The following is a 17,424-nucleotide window of genomic DNA, read 5'->3' as shown; positions in this document are numbered from 1 at the left end:
AAACATGGGAGAACTCATGTAGCAAGTCTTACTGAGTACACAAATTTAAGCATCCTACTTATACCTGTAAATAGAGTAGCGTCCACCATGAATTACTCTGCAACTTTGCGTGTAAAACAGGACATATTTGACAAGCACTGCAATCTATATACAAACTTGTCGGTGTTACAAATAAGAATTCTGCATATGTTTTCTGTGAGGGGAAGACGATACCGAAGCTGAGAGAACAAAGAACAGAGCAAGACTACCATCCAAGATTGGGATAAGATTTTCAAAAAAGAAGATTGCAACAAGGTACATCAACAGATGAGATGTTATGCATGACTTCATCCCATGGAGAAACATGTACTGTACATTTTTATTCCAAGGATAAAAACCATCAGGAAAGCTATTCTGAACACAAGGTAGTTCTTGGTAGTGTCCGTAACAATCTAGATTCAGAGACCTAGCTACATACTGATGTGACAGTCAAGAAAGACAGAAACAACGTCAAGATACAGGGGTTATACCTGAAGGAAATCCCTGTCCAGCTAGCTAGGGGTTATACCTGGGCAGGTAAACAAAGTCTAAATCCTATCCTGCAGAAATTCCATTTTGGAAATATCAGTAGTTTTAAATTCAAAGGATATATTTGTGTTTTCCAAAAATTGCTCCTAACACTTGGCTGTAAATCTGTTCTTATTTCAGGGTACCTTCCTCATCACCTATGTTCTGACTTCAGGGTGGGCCAGTTTATCATTCCTACTTCTGCAACTCCTTGCTCTGATATGGAATTTCATAAGGAAATATAATCTGAGAATGAAAGAAGATACAGAGTTCGTGCCCTCATTTCCCTATCACACAGAAATACCAAAAGTTTTGCTGTTTGGGCTATTGGGATTCAACATGTATAACTAGATCGAGGTCAAGATGAAAATCGTAATCGTGATCTTACCTTCTTCCGGCTCTTCTTCTGCCGAATCGGGTTGCCGTCCTGCTCCTTCTGCCGAACCGGACTATCGCCCTTCTCCTCCTCATGAACATGGACAGGGGCTGCTCAACGAACTGAGATGGAGGCGGCCAGAGAAGAGGGGTTCAGGGTGGGAGCGGAGGGATGGGGCGGCGGCGGCGACACGGCTGTCCCTTGGGAGAAGAGGAGTAGGGGAGGGGGAGCGGAGGGATGGGGCGGGGGCGGCGCCTGCCGCCATCGCCATGGAGGGAGTTAGTAGCGGCGCAGCGGCGGTAGCGGGCGGATCGTGAAAGGCCACCACAATTCTTCTTTTTTTACTAGTTGTCCAATTAGCAGGTCAAATGGGTTTGGGCTGGCGGCACCGTGGGCCGCCGTTTCCATTTACAAGTATAGAGGAGACCGAGTCTCCTCTCCCTTTATTGTCGTCTGCAGGCACGCGAGGAGCGTGGTGGCTTTCTCCCCGTGGTCGACATCACCGACAACCACCGCACCCCTCTCCGTCCCTATCTTCTCACATGCTCCCTCTCCTTTTCTTCTCTTCCTCTCCAAGGCAGAAACGTGAGAGCGTTTTCCCCACCGTGAGCCACCGCAGCAACTCCACCATGGCGCCGCCGCTCCGGGCATCCCCCTCCCCATCCGAGCACACCACCAGAACCGCCTCGTTTCCCTCCTTCTCGGGGTACAAGGAATCGACCCGGGGCGCTTTGAATCACCCGCACCGTCGCCGTTTCTTCACCATGGCTGCCACGCACCGGCGAAGTTTCCGGCCACCATCGTCCCCTTCCGACGCCCTCGACCGCGGATTCGTGATCCTGGTAGTATCCTCGTTCTCCCGAGCCTCTCATCCTTGTCTATCTCTCTCTGGGTGTATCCCTCGACGGCAGGGCCGGCTCTGGCCCAGGGCAAGAAGTGCGACGGCCCGGGGCCCAGCAACATTAGGGGCCCATTATTTCTGGTACAGTGAATATAAGGACGAGTAGAGGGGGGAAAAATAGGCCCATCTGGCCAGACCAGACGTCCAAGTCCAACAAGAACGCAGCCACGCACGCAGGGCTTGGACGGAACCAATGTTGTCTTCTCTCGATCGAATCAGGGGAACGTACAGAAGGTTGTCGATTTGTTTCCGCACCAAGGCTATCCACTATCACCTGCTGAAATCCCTAGCCGGCTATCCTAATTTCATATTCCCTAATCAAGCACGATCATGGAGATTTGCCCAGAGGGAGCGGCCACTGCTACAGCCTGGGACAAATCGGCGAGGTAATTTTCAGATCACAGATCATACGAGACCTTGCAGACCTACCCGATTGTTCTCTTTCTTTTTACAGTACTTGCAGCTTCTTCTATGGTTTCACTCGTTAGCTGTCGGTTCGCTCAGTTTGTTCGTGGAGATAGTCTACCTCGATCATTCAAATAGCCTGGTTTTGGAGGGTTTGAATTCTGATAATTTGCTTAATCAATACAGTATCATATTGATCTGAAATAAGTAGATAAGTTCGTTGAATCTTAGAAGAAAGTAATGCATAAGTTTTACTTGAGGAATTACATTAACCAAACTTTGAAGCAATTATATGTCTATTCATGTATGCCATCGATTTTTTCTCTATGTTGGGCCCATTGATAATGTTCGCCCTGTGGCCCTCGAAATCCTAGAGCCGGCCCTGCTCGACGGTGACGACCAGTTTTGCCCGCAGACCTCACCGCCGGCGGCTCTCCGGCGATCCCCTGGCCTCCACGCCGCCACCATCAGGTTCCCCGCGTTGAGGCGCATCCCCGACGCCAACTGCCCCGTCCTAATTCGCTGTGAATCGCCGAATCGAAACTTGACTGGAGTCTCCGCCATGGACGGACGCGTGCAAGTTCGTCTGCGTGTTTCGCCTTGTTTTGTACCAGTGCTTCCCGTCCTAAACATCAACATCGATCAAGCCCAGTGGCTGGTTCGGTCGTGCTCAACCAAATCGACCCAGGTTCAAATCCCCGCATCTAATACGCACCTTTTATTTGTTCCTTAATCCATTTTATTCAGATGATGTTGTTCAAAACTCTTGACTGATTCACTTGTTCACATCTCAATCAAAGAGTAGATGGTCTCTACTCTGGTACAATTCCAGCCTGAGCCACGATTCTTTTTTTTTACCTCTTCCGAATTCTAGATAGGCCTCAGCCCACGAGGCCGCCAGTCAACTCCGACGCTGCAGGTAGCCCATCTCCATCTGAATCCAACCCAGCTCGCCCTTACCTATCCGTTTATTCTTTTACTAAAAATGTGCTGTTTCATATCTTCTAAACCTTCTAAACCGTAACTTGAAATAAAATGTTTTATATATGAAAATTAATCAGAAAAACATAAGGAACATGAATATGCCATCCATTCATCTGTTTGCATCATGTCGTCCGATGATAGTTATGCATGTCCACCTAACATATATGCGGAGTATTTCAGAACACCACGTAAGTTTTCCCCGCTCCGTTTAATTTTGAAGTAGCTCACCCCTGCCATGATATACCATGCTTACCAACACTTAATTTTGACGGTAGAAATGCAACTCCAACCTTAATCCTTTGTCCGGGGTTCTGACTCCGCTTAAATTGGATAAGTTGCATTGCACCATATTTGCCATGCAATGCATATCATCTTGATCATGCCGAGTTCTTCGCAGTTGTAAGATTTCCATCCGTTGTTTGTTGTAGCATTTGCTTCTTCCCGGGTAGGATCACGAAGTGTTGATGTGAGATACGACGAGTTCTCCGACAAGTTCTTCTGCAGCTTTTCACAGGCGAGCTCTCCCTCTTCACCTATTTTACATTTTGCTCTCCCTCTTATTGCTATCCTTATGTTGCGCTTCTTTATCGAGTCATGTCTCCTATTCCACTTGTTTACCATAATAATCCTATATGTATCATTCCTTACCCATAGCCGTTGGTTGATGAGCCTTGCGAGTCGTAGGCGTGTTTAGGCTCTGTTGTTTATCTCGATCTGTTATCGGGTTATGTTGGGTTGTTGGGAGGTTATCACATGCTATAACAGTTGTTGGAGATACATTTGCTTTTACTTTATTGTTAACAACTAAAATTATAAGCAGAGGCATCTGTGAGCCCCTTTGCGAAAGCATCGGAACTTTGACTCGCTAATGTCCCCTAGGACCCGAGTTCTTGTTATCTGTTCCGAGATTGAGCGCTCTACCCGTACGTGGGGACGTTTATTGGGACCCCCCCTCACCCATTACCTTTTCTCAAGTCTGTTGAAAAGGAGGCCACAACCTTAGTTTTATTTGCTCATATGCACGATATGCACGATTTACTTCCTGTTGCCTCCGGGTGTTTATATTCTGTGCTGTACTGCATAATTGCTAGATGACTTATCTAGTGCTTGGCCGTTAGTGCCCGCCTAGACGCCTACGCAACCTCTGGGTCCGTCTCGGAGTACGGCCGAACTTCGTCACGGGTGGCTTAGTTGGGTGGCCCCCCTAGACTTTCTTGTTGAACTGGGAACGGTCTTGTTGGGAGACATTGCCTGTAAGAAGCGGGTCGAGCATGCGTATGGTTACATTTGGGCAACCCCTGCAGGGTGTACATCTTATAGATAAGCCGTGTCCGCGGTTATGGACGACTTGGAATTGTATGGCTTGATCATAGAACAACTTACACCTTATACTTGTTGTTAATAATCTGATAATAACTTGTGTAGTAATATAGCATTACTACAACCGATACCTAATAAAACTTGTCCACCGTTGAGTGCCTTTTACATTGCCTCTTCGCTTTGTTAAAGGGGATATGTGTAATCGGCTGGGTTATGTTTGTGTAGTATTTTATCTGTTACCTTGTACACTCTCTTATCTTCTCTGAGTAGACGGATGTTGTAGCGTGTCTCTATTGGTTATAGTTTTGCTGCCGCTAAACCTACCATATAGCCCCCGGTGATATATTCGCCTGGTGAGCATAGCCATTTCTAGTCTCGCTAAGTACGTGCCGGAGTTCGTTCCTTGGTACTTACCCTCGCCTTTTCTCTTTCTCTTTTGTTTCCTCATCTTGTCGGCAACCGATGGGCCGACTTTGACAGGTACGAGATGATGACGTTAGCAAGGTTACCCTTCCGGCTTGGCCTGGGCAGGGTTATGGACGCCACTGGTTATCTTCAGGACTCTTAGTCCAATTTGTATCTTGTCCGTACTCGGACGTATTTGATCTTCTGTATGATTTGGATATTTGTATTGTATATGATGAGGACATTCCATCTATTGATACAACCGCTGTACCTACAGCCACACAAATACAAGGACCAATCACTCGAGCTCGTACCAAACAACTTAACTATCAGGTACTTTCGTTTCTTGGAACTATTCCTCACATACATGAGGATACGATGCTGCCTAAATCAGATGAGTTTGTAACTCTTAGGAATGATGGACCTAGCATGGATGAGGAGGACAAGCATTGGAGCATGATCACGCATGGAGGAGATGGCAGCAAGCATGTGAGGATTGAAGAGGACGCCCTGAGTGGAGATTTCAGAACTTTGAAGCCACCATAATTGGAGATGAAGACATGGACGAAATATAGAGTTTTCCACTTCATAATTTCGTCCATATGAGTACATGGTGTTGCGACATCATTAATTTTGGGCCAGGCCCATGTAATTTTCGCAGGATTTAAGTCAGCAACTTTTTAGAGTCCGTATTGAAGGGGGAAAGGCCTTCTAGGGTTTGGTTCGGCCACCATACGTATGGCTGGCCGAAACCCCACCTTTTTCCTCCTTTAAATACCCCCATAGCCGTCACGTTTAGACTCGGATTTTGATTAGACTAAAAGTTAGCCATTGCTGCAACTCTCGTGTACTTCTTTTGAGGCCAACGCCCAGAACAAGACCGACTATTCGGAATCCCACCTTTTCAATAAAGCTTTCATCTATATCCGCAATACTTCGATTGCAATATTAGTTCTTACTTGTTCTCGATTTCAGGTAGGAATTAAGACCCTCGCTGGTCAGGCTGATCGTGCATCCGCAAGATCAGTAACTCCCGGAGATTGTCCTAGCGATTGCATTGGCGCACGAGCTTTGCACGTGTAGTTGGATCGTCAAGCACGAACTCCGCCAACAAATCAATTTATCCACGTCTCATCGAAAGATCGGCCACCTTTGCCCTATCAAGTGGTATCAGATTTCAGGTTGCTCGGTGAGATTTTACAGTTTTCCTAGTGTAGATTGCATCTGCCATCATATCCATAAACCACGAAAAAGCCAAAAATACTGTTAGGGTTTTTAGATCATCGTCCCATAAACCCCCTGCCACACCTTGCATTGTCTTTTCAGTTTTGCATAGTTGAATTTGTGTCTGTATCTTCGTGTTGAGTTGCTGGTCTTAGCGTGTAGTTTCTTTAGAGTTTCGAGTTCTGGTCATAGTAGTTACGCCGCCGCCGCATACTCGCATCGCTCGCAGATCATCACCACCATATACACCCACCAGATCGTTTCCGCCACCATCAGATACACCTACCATATACACCTGCCATATACTTCCGCCACTGCCATATACACCTGCCATATACTTCCGCCATCGCCATATACATCCGTATCCACCATATACCTCATTTCCTACCGCGACACGAATTGTTGTTGTTTCTCTTCCGTGACAGAGTCCGAGTAGAATTAGGTTTATTTGTTTTTTTCCTTTTAGCTGTTGCCTTCTAATCCTGTCTGTGCTGTAGAAAAAATTTCCGTGAGATAAGTTTCGGCCGCCAATAAAGAATTGTGAAGGAGAGAAAAAAGTCTGGAAACGCCTCCGAAAAAAATTTCTGGCTACATTGGTTTTTCACCTTGGCGATCACTTTTCACCACTGGCCGTTATAGCGACATTTTTTTGGCGCCTGCGCGCTTTCCGGAGCACTTCCGAAATTTCGACAAAATTTTTTCTGAGGCTATACTGTTTTTAGACTTCGGGATCAGTTTGAGACACTCGCCATCATAGTGATTTTTCACTTATCGGGTCGCCACATCATCGCCACCTCATCGCTGCTAGTTGCTTGTGTGCCGCTGTTGCCTGCCAAAACTCACCGGCGAGCAGTGGTTAAGCAACACGAAGAGCCGGGAGGCTCCCAAGGCCGCTTAGTGGACCCTGGCACCTCGCGTCGTCCCGCAAGTTCTCTGCACACGTCCTGGCGGTTGCAAGGGCGTGCCACCTGATCGAGACCCAATCAGGAAGGTGTTAGATTGCTTCGTGTGTTCCTGCATGGTAGACACGTAAACATTAAATACGAGCCCTATCGGCTCTCAGGTTGCCCTGTGGATCGGCTCAAAAGAGCCGATCGCCCCATGGTTCATGTTGGATTTGCAATGACATGGGGATCCTGCTTGATCAAAAGAAAGCTAAACCAATCTACGACAGTTTAGGGTTTTCACCGCATAACCGGAACGTCCTACGCATAGTCGGGCCTAGCAGATACGAAAGATGATGCAAACTATCCCTAAAAGAGGCCTAAAAACCAACATTACGTCAATTCCCGGAACATCCCTTATAGGAACGGTAAACAGCACCTATCGCACTACCGGATCATCCGACCCCAGCATAAGGCCTAATCATGCGGATATTAAACTAATCCTTGAAGAACAAGGAGCAACTATAACAGATCGGATCTACTAAGTAACGAACAAGCAAGATGCTGCCCTTACACCCAGATAGGTGTAAGGGCAGCTAGGTGTCGAGGGACGGCATTGCCAAGCAGATATGCATAAGAAAAATCATCAATGCAAGCCCCAAAACACCTAAGATAGGTAGTGCTACTCGCCATCAACAACGCTTCAGCACGAGTAGCATAAGGTAGACGAATAAACGTGTACTGCCTAGATCGCGAGATGCGATCTAGGCAACATGATGCTTACCCGGAAGGAAACCCTCGAAAGAAGGGGTGGCGATGCGCCTGATTTGTGTTTGTGGTGAACGTGATTGTTGTTTATTTCATAAACCCTAGATACATATTTATAGTCCGGGGGCTTTCTAATTCAGGCGTGCACCAACCGTGCACGGGCCAAACTCTACCTTTTAATTCTAAAGACGATCTAATAAAATACAGATACACGGGCAATTTAGCCCAAACTCTCGTGCAAGGCCGCTTCAGAGATCTTCCACGCGTATATCCTTCAAGCCCATCTCACTCACGGCCTATCTCCTGATTTGGCCAAAATCTGGTGATAACACATGCCCCCCTGGTTTTGGTAATGATAATTTCAAAACCACTCTGTTTTTCCTTCGAAGGGTCACGTCGTGGCAAGGCAGAACCGTCGCAGTATTCTTCATCATGACGACTTGCCTTCCCAACTTCTCTGCACGATTTGACAGTTTTGGCACCACATCCTCGAAAACTGCTCGAACATTAAATCTCCCCTCCATCTCCTTTTATTTAACCGCATCGAACAGTTCTCCTTTTCATCCCCTTCGCATTAGCACTCCCAAAAGCCCTCCTGCGCCACCATGTCTTCTTCTTCTTCCTCCTCATCGGATCTTTCCGCCCAGTCCTCCTCCTCCCGCGAGCCGACGCCGGAGTGGAACCCGGAGGAGGCCCATGCGGCCGACACCCGCCGCGCCATCGAGGCCGGGGACGAGTCGAGCCACGACTTCTCCGTCTGGTCAGAGGACGATAAGTCCTTGACCGACGGGGAGAGTGACCTCCGCTTCCTCGCCAACGGGGAATCGGAGGAGGAGAGCGATGACGATCGCTTCCCCTGGGACGGCGCCACCTCCTCCGAGGAGGCGAAGGAGGAGGAGGAGGAGGACGACGACAGCTCCTCCGACGAGCCGCCGGCCAAGCGCCACTGCCCCTGGCCCGGGAACCTCAGCGACTTCGACAGCGACGACGACGATGCTGACGAGGAGGACGAGGACAACGAGGGTCCTGCCGGCGGCCGCTACAGCAGCGACGACGAGCTGGCCGGGAGTAGCGCCGACAGCGACGACGACGACGACGACGAGGGCAGCAACGGCCCCTAGATAGGACCTTAGCATAGGGCCAGTAGTAGTAGACGGGCAATGTATCCCCTAGTACTTCCTTTTGAGAGCAATCAGCTCCTTATGTAAGAAATCTCGTTTATCAATGAAGAATTTCCCCAATTTGATTTTGCCGATTTCCTTTATGCTAATTTAGCCGATTGTCACCTCGCTAATGCTCAATGAGCCGATGACAACGCATCGGTCCCTCATAATCCACCCTTCATCTTTTCGACTAAGGAGTGACCGTAAACTTGGTCAATGTCCAATAAACCGATGTCCACGCATCAGTCCTTGACTTCTTCAACCGATGACTTTGAGTTCTGGTGGACAACGTGGAATACCAATGCCTCCAAGAGAGCCCCAGAACCGCTGCTGAAACGACTTGACGCTGAAGCCGATACTTCTGGAGAACAGATGTCACCTGCTCGCAAATCTCCTCAGTGATACTTTGTAACCCTGCTCTGTTCCCTTGAAGAAGATTATAATAGAGGGCCCGCCGATAGAATCTCAATCGGCTTCTTAAGAACAAAGTATCTACCAAGTCAGTTGCCCCCCGAGCCTCAGTCAAGGCGAGAAAAGTAGTGAGCCAGCCAGATGTGCCACCATCGGCTTCCAAGTTATAATGCAGAACCAGCCGATTTCAACAAAATTGGCTCCCCAGAGCAGAGAACCTTCAGGGTGAGCTGCCCCCCGAGCTTCTCCAGTTCAATTCTTGCGTTTTGCTGATCAGATCGGCTCATCATCTTTGGCAGGCTGATGCAACTTCCGGTGAGGATGTTTTGAATTTCTGATGCCCTCCACAACTCTGGACGTAACAACCTCTGAAAGTGGCATCAATCAAGTCGCCACCTTGGCCAAACCCCAGGCAAGAACGCTACAGCCGATCGCCTCGTCATCGGCTGTCCTCATGGTCCTAGAAGAGATATGTTCTCTTCGTTGGGCTCACCCTTATCCTTCTTTGCATGTTTATGCTGCTCTTGTTGTTGGTCAGGGTTATGATCCTCAAACTTGCAAACAAATATCAGCGGTTTTAATGAGACCAAGGCAGTTTTGGACGCTAAAACTGACGCTCCGGCTAGCCTGCTGAACTTGAAGACTTGCAAAAGAAGTTGGAGGTCCTTGAAGAGAGGATCCGAGTCACCAAACACTCCCATTGAGGAGTTCATCCAGTAGAGCCTCTCCATGTAACTTGATAACTGCTCCATTGGGCTTCTGCTTATAACAGTTTGTACCTCTTGAGTCGATGGCCATGCATCGGCTTTTTATTCTAAAGTCGATGACTGTGCATCGGCTGTGCTTAAAAAATTTGTATTTTTTACGGCCGATTTATTCATGTATCGGCCCCCATACCTCAATATCCATCATCATCAAAGAATATATCTTGGGCTGCTGGGCATTTGAAAGCCACTTCAAACTTCATATCCTCGTGCTTTATCCACCTAAGTGCCCCCCGAGCCGATTCTTTCAAGTAATTGAGGGTATCGGCTCTTCAGGCATCCTCTGTTGGATCACCGCTGAACCCAGGCAACGTATGTCGAGGATAATTTTGGTCGATTGCTAGAATCGGCCTCCTTCTTCATTGCAATGCTTGACGATGGTTTGCAACTTCTTGGATTTCCACTGTAGCTACGTGACATGCCTGAGATGAGACCTTGCTTTCCATTTTTTGGGGCCGATCGCTGGGATCGGCCTCGCCACGTACGTCCATCGTCTTGGACCTTGCTACTCTGTCAGGATCATGGACACTATGTTTGTATCAGCCGATGCCTCTGCATCGGCTTTTGTCTGTTTAGGGCGCCACACTTTCTTCGGTGGGCGCGCCTCCGTCTCCAATGTTTGCTGAATCTTCACGGCCAGATCGGGCCGTGCTTTCCTCAACGTGTACAGGTACTGTGCCTCGGCTTCCTCCAGGTTTCGTAGCCGCTGCACCCTACGCTTCTGAGAATGGCTGAGTCCATCAGGGCACCACCTTGGCCGGTGATACCTATCTTCTTCACCTTCTGACTCCTCAAAGTCTTCTTCTTGAGATGACTCAGCCCGTTTGTTCTGAGGTGGGAGAGGCCCTAGACGCTTGGACACTGAAACTTCATTTGTCCTCCTCCTTTGCTGTCTGCATTCTGGGCAGTTCTCGATTGTTGGCAATCGGCTCATTCCTGAGTCCCAGCAATGTTTAAAGAAAGGACAGTCCCAATGCCTATCCATGTCATGTTGCTCCCTTGACCTCCCTCTAGCGTGACGTTCGTACACGTCGTTGATTCTATCATGCCGACGATACCTCCTGTCCTCTGCATCAGACCGACGATATCTCTCATCATCTACGTCGTAGCGCCGACGTCGGTCGTACTGCTGTTCATATTATTTAAGGAGATGTGCGGAGAGTGGACGTTGATACCGCACGCTTCTCACCTCCTCCTCGGTTAGGTACCGTCTATCATCATCTTGGGGCCGGTCGCGTGGATCGGCCTCCTCTTTATCCTTGCCACGGGAGTGGCTGCTTTCTGCCTTATCTTTGCCATGGAGGCTCACAAGCCCTGCCATGTTGACACCGAAAGAAAACCCTGGCTCCCTTATGGAGTGGTTGAGATCCACCATGTTGACGCCAGGAAACGGACGTGTGTCAACCTTCATGGCAAACTGTCCGAAAGTTAATCGGCCTGATTCTATCGCCATCTGAATTTGTGCGCGCAATACTTTGCAGTCGTTGGTGGTGTGAGTAAACGTATGATGCCATTTGCAGTATGGCCTACCATTCATCTCTTGCGACGTAGGGATTTTGTGGCCTTCGGGTAGCTTTAACTGTTTCTCCTTCAGCAGCAAATCAAAAATCTGCTCAGCTTTGCTCAAATCAAAGTCAAACCCTCTTGGAGGCCCTGGTGGATTCACCCATTTGCAGGACACGGGCACTGCCGTCCGAGCCCATTCAGCCACCGCGACTTCCTGATCTTCCGCAGGATCTTCATCCTCTTCAGTATCGACCAGGCCTATCGTGCGCTTGTACTTGTCCTGGTACAGTTCCGGGTGGCGCTGTTCATATGAGGTCAGCCTCTGGACCATGTGCGTCAGCGAACTGTACTCCACTTGGAACGTCAGATCCTTGAGTGGCGCTGCGAGGCCTGCCACGGCCAGCTCGACTGCTTCTTTCTCAGATAAATGAACCGAATAACATCGGTTCTTGACAGTTCCGAAACGCTTAATGTATTCAGACACTGTCTCTCCTCGCCTCTGCCGAACCTGGGTCAGATCGGCAATGCCAGCTTCGGTGGCTTCTGAATGGTATTGTGTGTGGAACTGCTCTTCCAGCTGCTTCCATGATCGAACTGAATTTGGCTGCAACGAGGTGTACCATCCAAAAGCTGGACCCGTGAGAGATTGCGCAAAGAACCTCACACGTAGCTGATCCGATGCCGAAACCATGCCCAGCTGGGTCAAGTATCGGCTCACGTGTTCAATTGAGCTAGATCCTTCTGACCCACTGAATTTTGTGAAGTCAGGGAGCCGATACTTAGGTGGTAGTGGGATCAGGTCAAACTCATTGGGATACGGCTTGGAATAGCCGATTATTTTCTTCTTCGGCAGGATACCGAACTGGTCTCTCAAGACCGCACTGATCTGATCCACGGTGGAAGCTGTAGCAGTTGAGCTTTCATGACTTGGTGCAGTGGCGTATTTAGCTAGCCACGCCTGCTTCTCAGCGTCTGCTCCCAAACTCCCTGCTGCTCCAGCCATCCCTCCTGCCGTAACAATTGCTCCTGCTCCGGCAATCCCTCCCGTTGGAGTCTGGATCGCTTGCGTCCAGTTGTTGCAGTCCGGCACGTATGTGCACACGTATCCGTGGGGGATCTCCTTGGGTGGCTCATATAAGAACCGGTAGTCGCCCGGATCACCTCCAGCCTTGTAGACCACGTATGCCGGTGAACCTTGTTGCTGTGGAGCTGCCATCACGTACGGCAATGGTGGCCTGGTGTGGAGTTGCATCTCTCCCTGATGAGCTCCTAGCACAGGTCCTGAAGGGGAGTACTGGTGCTTCATGATTTCTTGTACCACATGAAGAGCAATGCGCTCCAAAGTATTCACCAGGCTCTCAGAATGCCGATGTATCGAATGAGCAACAACGTAGTTGATTTCCTGTCGCAGGGCTCTGGTACGTTCCTCCGAAGGGAGAGACAGATCCAAACCCTCGAGCACACCTTGAGGAGTGAATCCTTTAAACCTGATGCCGTGCGAACGGGTCTTCTCAAAGGAGCCGATGAGTTCGGCTTCACAGATGGCCTTCAGCTCATCGTATTTCTTCTTGTGCTCCGCAGGGAGATCCTCGTATTTGATCAGTTCGTCCGCCATCTTGGATGCAGGTGTCGATGTGGATGTTGCAGAAGATTGTCCCACCGGGCGTGCCAGAATGTGTTGCCTGCCAAAACTCACCGGCGAGCAGTGGTTAAGCAACACGAAGAGCCGGGAGGCTCCCAAGGCCGCTTAGTGGACCCTGGCACCTCGCGTCGTCCCGCAAGTTCTCTGCACACGTCCTGGCGGTTGCAAGGGCGTGCCACCTGATCGAGACCCAATCAGGAAGGTGTTAGATTGCTTCGAGCATTCCTGCATGGTAGACACGTAAACATTAAATACGAGCCCTATCGGCTCTCAGGTTGCCCTGTGGATCGGCTCAAAAGAGCCGATCGCCCCATGGTTCACGTTGGATTTGCAATGACATGGGGATCCTGCTTGGTCAAAACAAAGCTAAACCAATCTACGACAGTTTAGGGTTTTCACCGCATAACCGGAACGTCCTACGCGTAGTCGGGCCTAGCAGATACGAAAGATGATGCAAACTATCCCTAAAAGAGGCCTAAAAACCAACATTACGTCAATTCCCGGAACATCCCTTATAGGAACGGTAAACAGCACCTATCGCACTACCGGATCCTCCAACCCCAGCATAAGGCCTAATCATGCAGATATTAAACTAATCCTTGAAGAACAAGGAGCAACTATAACAGATCGGATCTACTAAGTAACGAACAAGCAAGATGCTGCCCTTACACCCAGATAGGTGTAAGGGCAGCTAGGTGTCGAGGGACGGCATTGCCAAGCAGATATGCATAAGAAAAAGCATCAATGCAAGCCCCAAAACACCTAAGATAGGTAGTGCTACTCGCCATCAACAACGCTTCAGCACGAGTAGCACAAGGTAGACGAATAAACGTGTACTGCCTAGATCGCGAGATGCGATCTAGGCAGCATGATGCTTACCCGGAAGGAAACCCTCGAAAGAAGGGGTGGCGATGCGCCTGATTTGTGTTTGTGGTGAACGTGATTGTTGTTTATTTCATAAACCCTAGATACATATTTATAGTCCGGGGGACTTTCTAATTCAGGCGTGCACCAACCGTGCACGGGCCAAACTCTACCTTTTAATTCTAAAGACGATCTAATAAAATACAGATACACGGGCAATTTAGCCCAAACTCTCGTGCAAGGCCGCTTCAGAGATCTTCCACGCGTATATCCTTCAAGCCCATCTCACTCACGGCCTATCTCCTGATTTGGCCAAAATCTGGTGATAATAGCCGCGCCGTGACCTCGTTTGTGTTCTAGGCTCGCGGCTCTAGTATGGTCTAGCCTAGGACCAGCACAGTACCGTTGTTGAGCATACTTTCAATACTGCATCGCTGTTTTGACAATTGCTGTTTTTGCCACCATATTAGCCTTCCTACAGCTCCACATATTGTCTCCACGTGCTTGGTGTCGACCCCTAGTAATCGCTTTGGCAATCTTTGGAGACGCAGACTCCTGCGGGTTGCCACATCGCCTTCCTATTGTTTGGTAAGAACTTGTAAGAGCCTCATATTTTTCTTGACGGATTACGCGTGAACCACCATATTCCATAGTTTGTAGGCATATACATTGTTGCTTGTTGCATACTAACCATGACAAGCATAGAGTCGGCGACCGTTGACCCAGATAAGATGACGAATGCAGAGATGCATGCTCACTTCACCCATTTTTTGGGCGGGCATGCAACCGACGTGGATGGGCGCCTTGGTGATGTTGACGCCAAACTCACCGACGCGCTGGACAAGATAGATGGCCTCGAGGAAGCTTTCAACTCCAAGCTCGACGCCAAGTTCCAGGAGCTGTTGACTCGGTTACCGCAGCCTCGCGACAACGTGCGACGTCGCGCACACCGCGTCCCTCGTGCGGACGTGCCAGCGGGTACCGCTCCTGCTGCAGCAGCTGCACATGACGCGCCTTCTGATGAAGGATATGAGGATTATGGAGGGAACAAGGACGAGCAAGTAGATGGGAACGTGCTGGATGACGAGGAGGTCCAACAACCTGCACCTGGTCGTCCACGGCAGCTGAACCGCAACGCTCGCCCACCTCCACGGCCGGTACGTGATGATGATCATGTTGCTAAACTCAAATTGAATATTCCGCCATTTGAGGGTAGATATAATCCCGATGCATATCTTACATGGGAATTGGAAGTAGAGCAACGCTTTGCATGTTTACGCTATCCTGATCATTTGTGTGTTAGTGCTGCTACTTGTGAGTTCACAAATTTTGCATCTATTTGGTGGTCTGAGCATTGTAGAGTACACCATGCTAATATTCCTACTACTTGGGTTGGTTTAAACTTGCTATGCGTACTCGTTTTGTTCCTCCACATTATCAACGTGATTTGCTAAAAAAATTGTCTCGCTTAGAACAAGGAAAAAATTCTGTAGAAGACTATTATCAAGAATTGCAAACTGGCATGATTCGCTGTGGTATTGTAGAGGATAATGAGGCTATGCTTGCACGTTTCTTTGGTGGTTTGAATAAAGAGATTTGTAAGGGTATATTGCCCCTATGTGTGGTTTTGGTAATTAATGACAACCCCTATGGACTAATGTCTTCATTGAGTTTATATGAAGGAATATTCCATAGGTACTTCTTGTATTCCATGTGTTTGATTCAAGTATGGATACCATGAAGATAAATATACACCTTGTGTATTGGTATCAAGATCATCGATTCAAAGATATATAATTGATATGATCAAGAAGAAGAAATGACGATGGAGTTCTTATGTGGAACTCAATATTAGCCATGCTCTATCTCATGTGAGTATGAGAAGATACAAGGTTGAGTTGGGCAAGTTCAAGATGAGCATCTCAAGTGGATCACATGCTTGAAGCTTGCCGTCCATTTGGTGATAATGGACATGTGAAGATGTGCATCAATGGAGCTTTCTCATTATAGTGTATGGGGGAGCATTTGTGAGTCTTCACAAAGCAACATTGATCAAGTGAGGCATTCCGGCTTGTGTAGAGCTTGAAGAGTTATCATCAAGATCAAGCGGGATGCGCAAGGCAAAGGTATGACCTTGATAGGTTTTCCTTTTACCGGTCTCAAGGTGGTTGATGGGAGACCGGATTATAGGATAGATAGCCGCACTATTAAGAGGGGCTGGTTGGGTAACTTGATCACATCATCTTGGGAGCTCAACCCTTTGCATACTTTGCATATCCTTATTACTTCTTGGTGTTTCTATGTGTGAGGTTCTTGAGCTTGTTGCTTGCTTTACAACAAGCCCAAGTTCATCGAAAACGGAGTTCGCATGCATCTTCTATTGCGTTTTCGAGGTTGGGTGATTTTACTGGTTATTCATGATATAAGGTTCTACCTTTTATATTCATGATCAAATCCCCTCCTACAGATTCTTGAGTTTTCACTCTCTATTGGATAGCATTTGTTGTTATCTTTCCAACAAAGTTGGTTTCATGACAATCGGAGTACGGGAGCATTAGTTATTAAAGAAAAGGAAATAGGAGAAATAATAAAAGAAAAAAAGAAAAGGAAGAGGGTCAGCCGACCGGCCGACCGACCGGACCGGCCACCTGCCCACCCGGTCCATGCCGGGTCTGACGCTGACGCCTGCCGGGCCGCGTACTGTGGCGCTTGGCCCATGACCGGCCGCAGGCCCGGTCCGCGACCGGCCTGCCCGGCGCGCCTCCGGCCCGACCGACTGCCTCCCCGGGCCGCCTTCCCCCGCGCGGCCCACAGCCTGGTCTGCCGCCCCGCGCGGCCTGGCCTATCTGCCGCCTGTGCAGCGCGCAGCTCCGTCCGGTCGGTGACCCGGCTGGGCTGGATGGCTGGCCGGCCTCCTCAACCCAGCATCCGGTCAGCCGGCTGGGCCACCCGCCTGGGGCGTTTTTCTGCCCGTTTATCTACGTTTTTCTTTGTCTTTTTCTCCCCAACGGTTATTTCTTCCTCCTAACTATAAATATCCTTCTCCCACCTTGAATTGAGTTAGTTCTTCTTATTCTCTCACCTCCATTGTTGCCTTTGAAGAACTTGCTCTCTCTCTCTTGTCTCCCCCCATGATTCTTGCTCAGTTTTGAGGGATCTAAGAGAGGAGATCTAGATCTACAGTTCCACCAAACAATTTCTTCTCTAAGTGAGGGGAACCCTTTGGATCTAGATCTTGGAGTCTTTTGTTGACTTTCCCCA

The sequence above is a fragment of the Lolium rigidum genome, chromosome 3, assembly GCF_022539505.1.
Source record: "Lolium rigidum isolate FL_2022 chromosome 3, APGP_CSIRO_Lrig_0.1, whole genome shotgun sequence".
NCBI classification, from domain to species: Eukaryota; Viridiplantae; Streptophyta; class Magnoliopsida; order Poales; family Poaceae; genus Lolium; species Lolium rigidum.
This window is presented reverse-complemented; position numbering follows the sequence as displayed.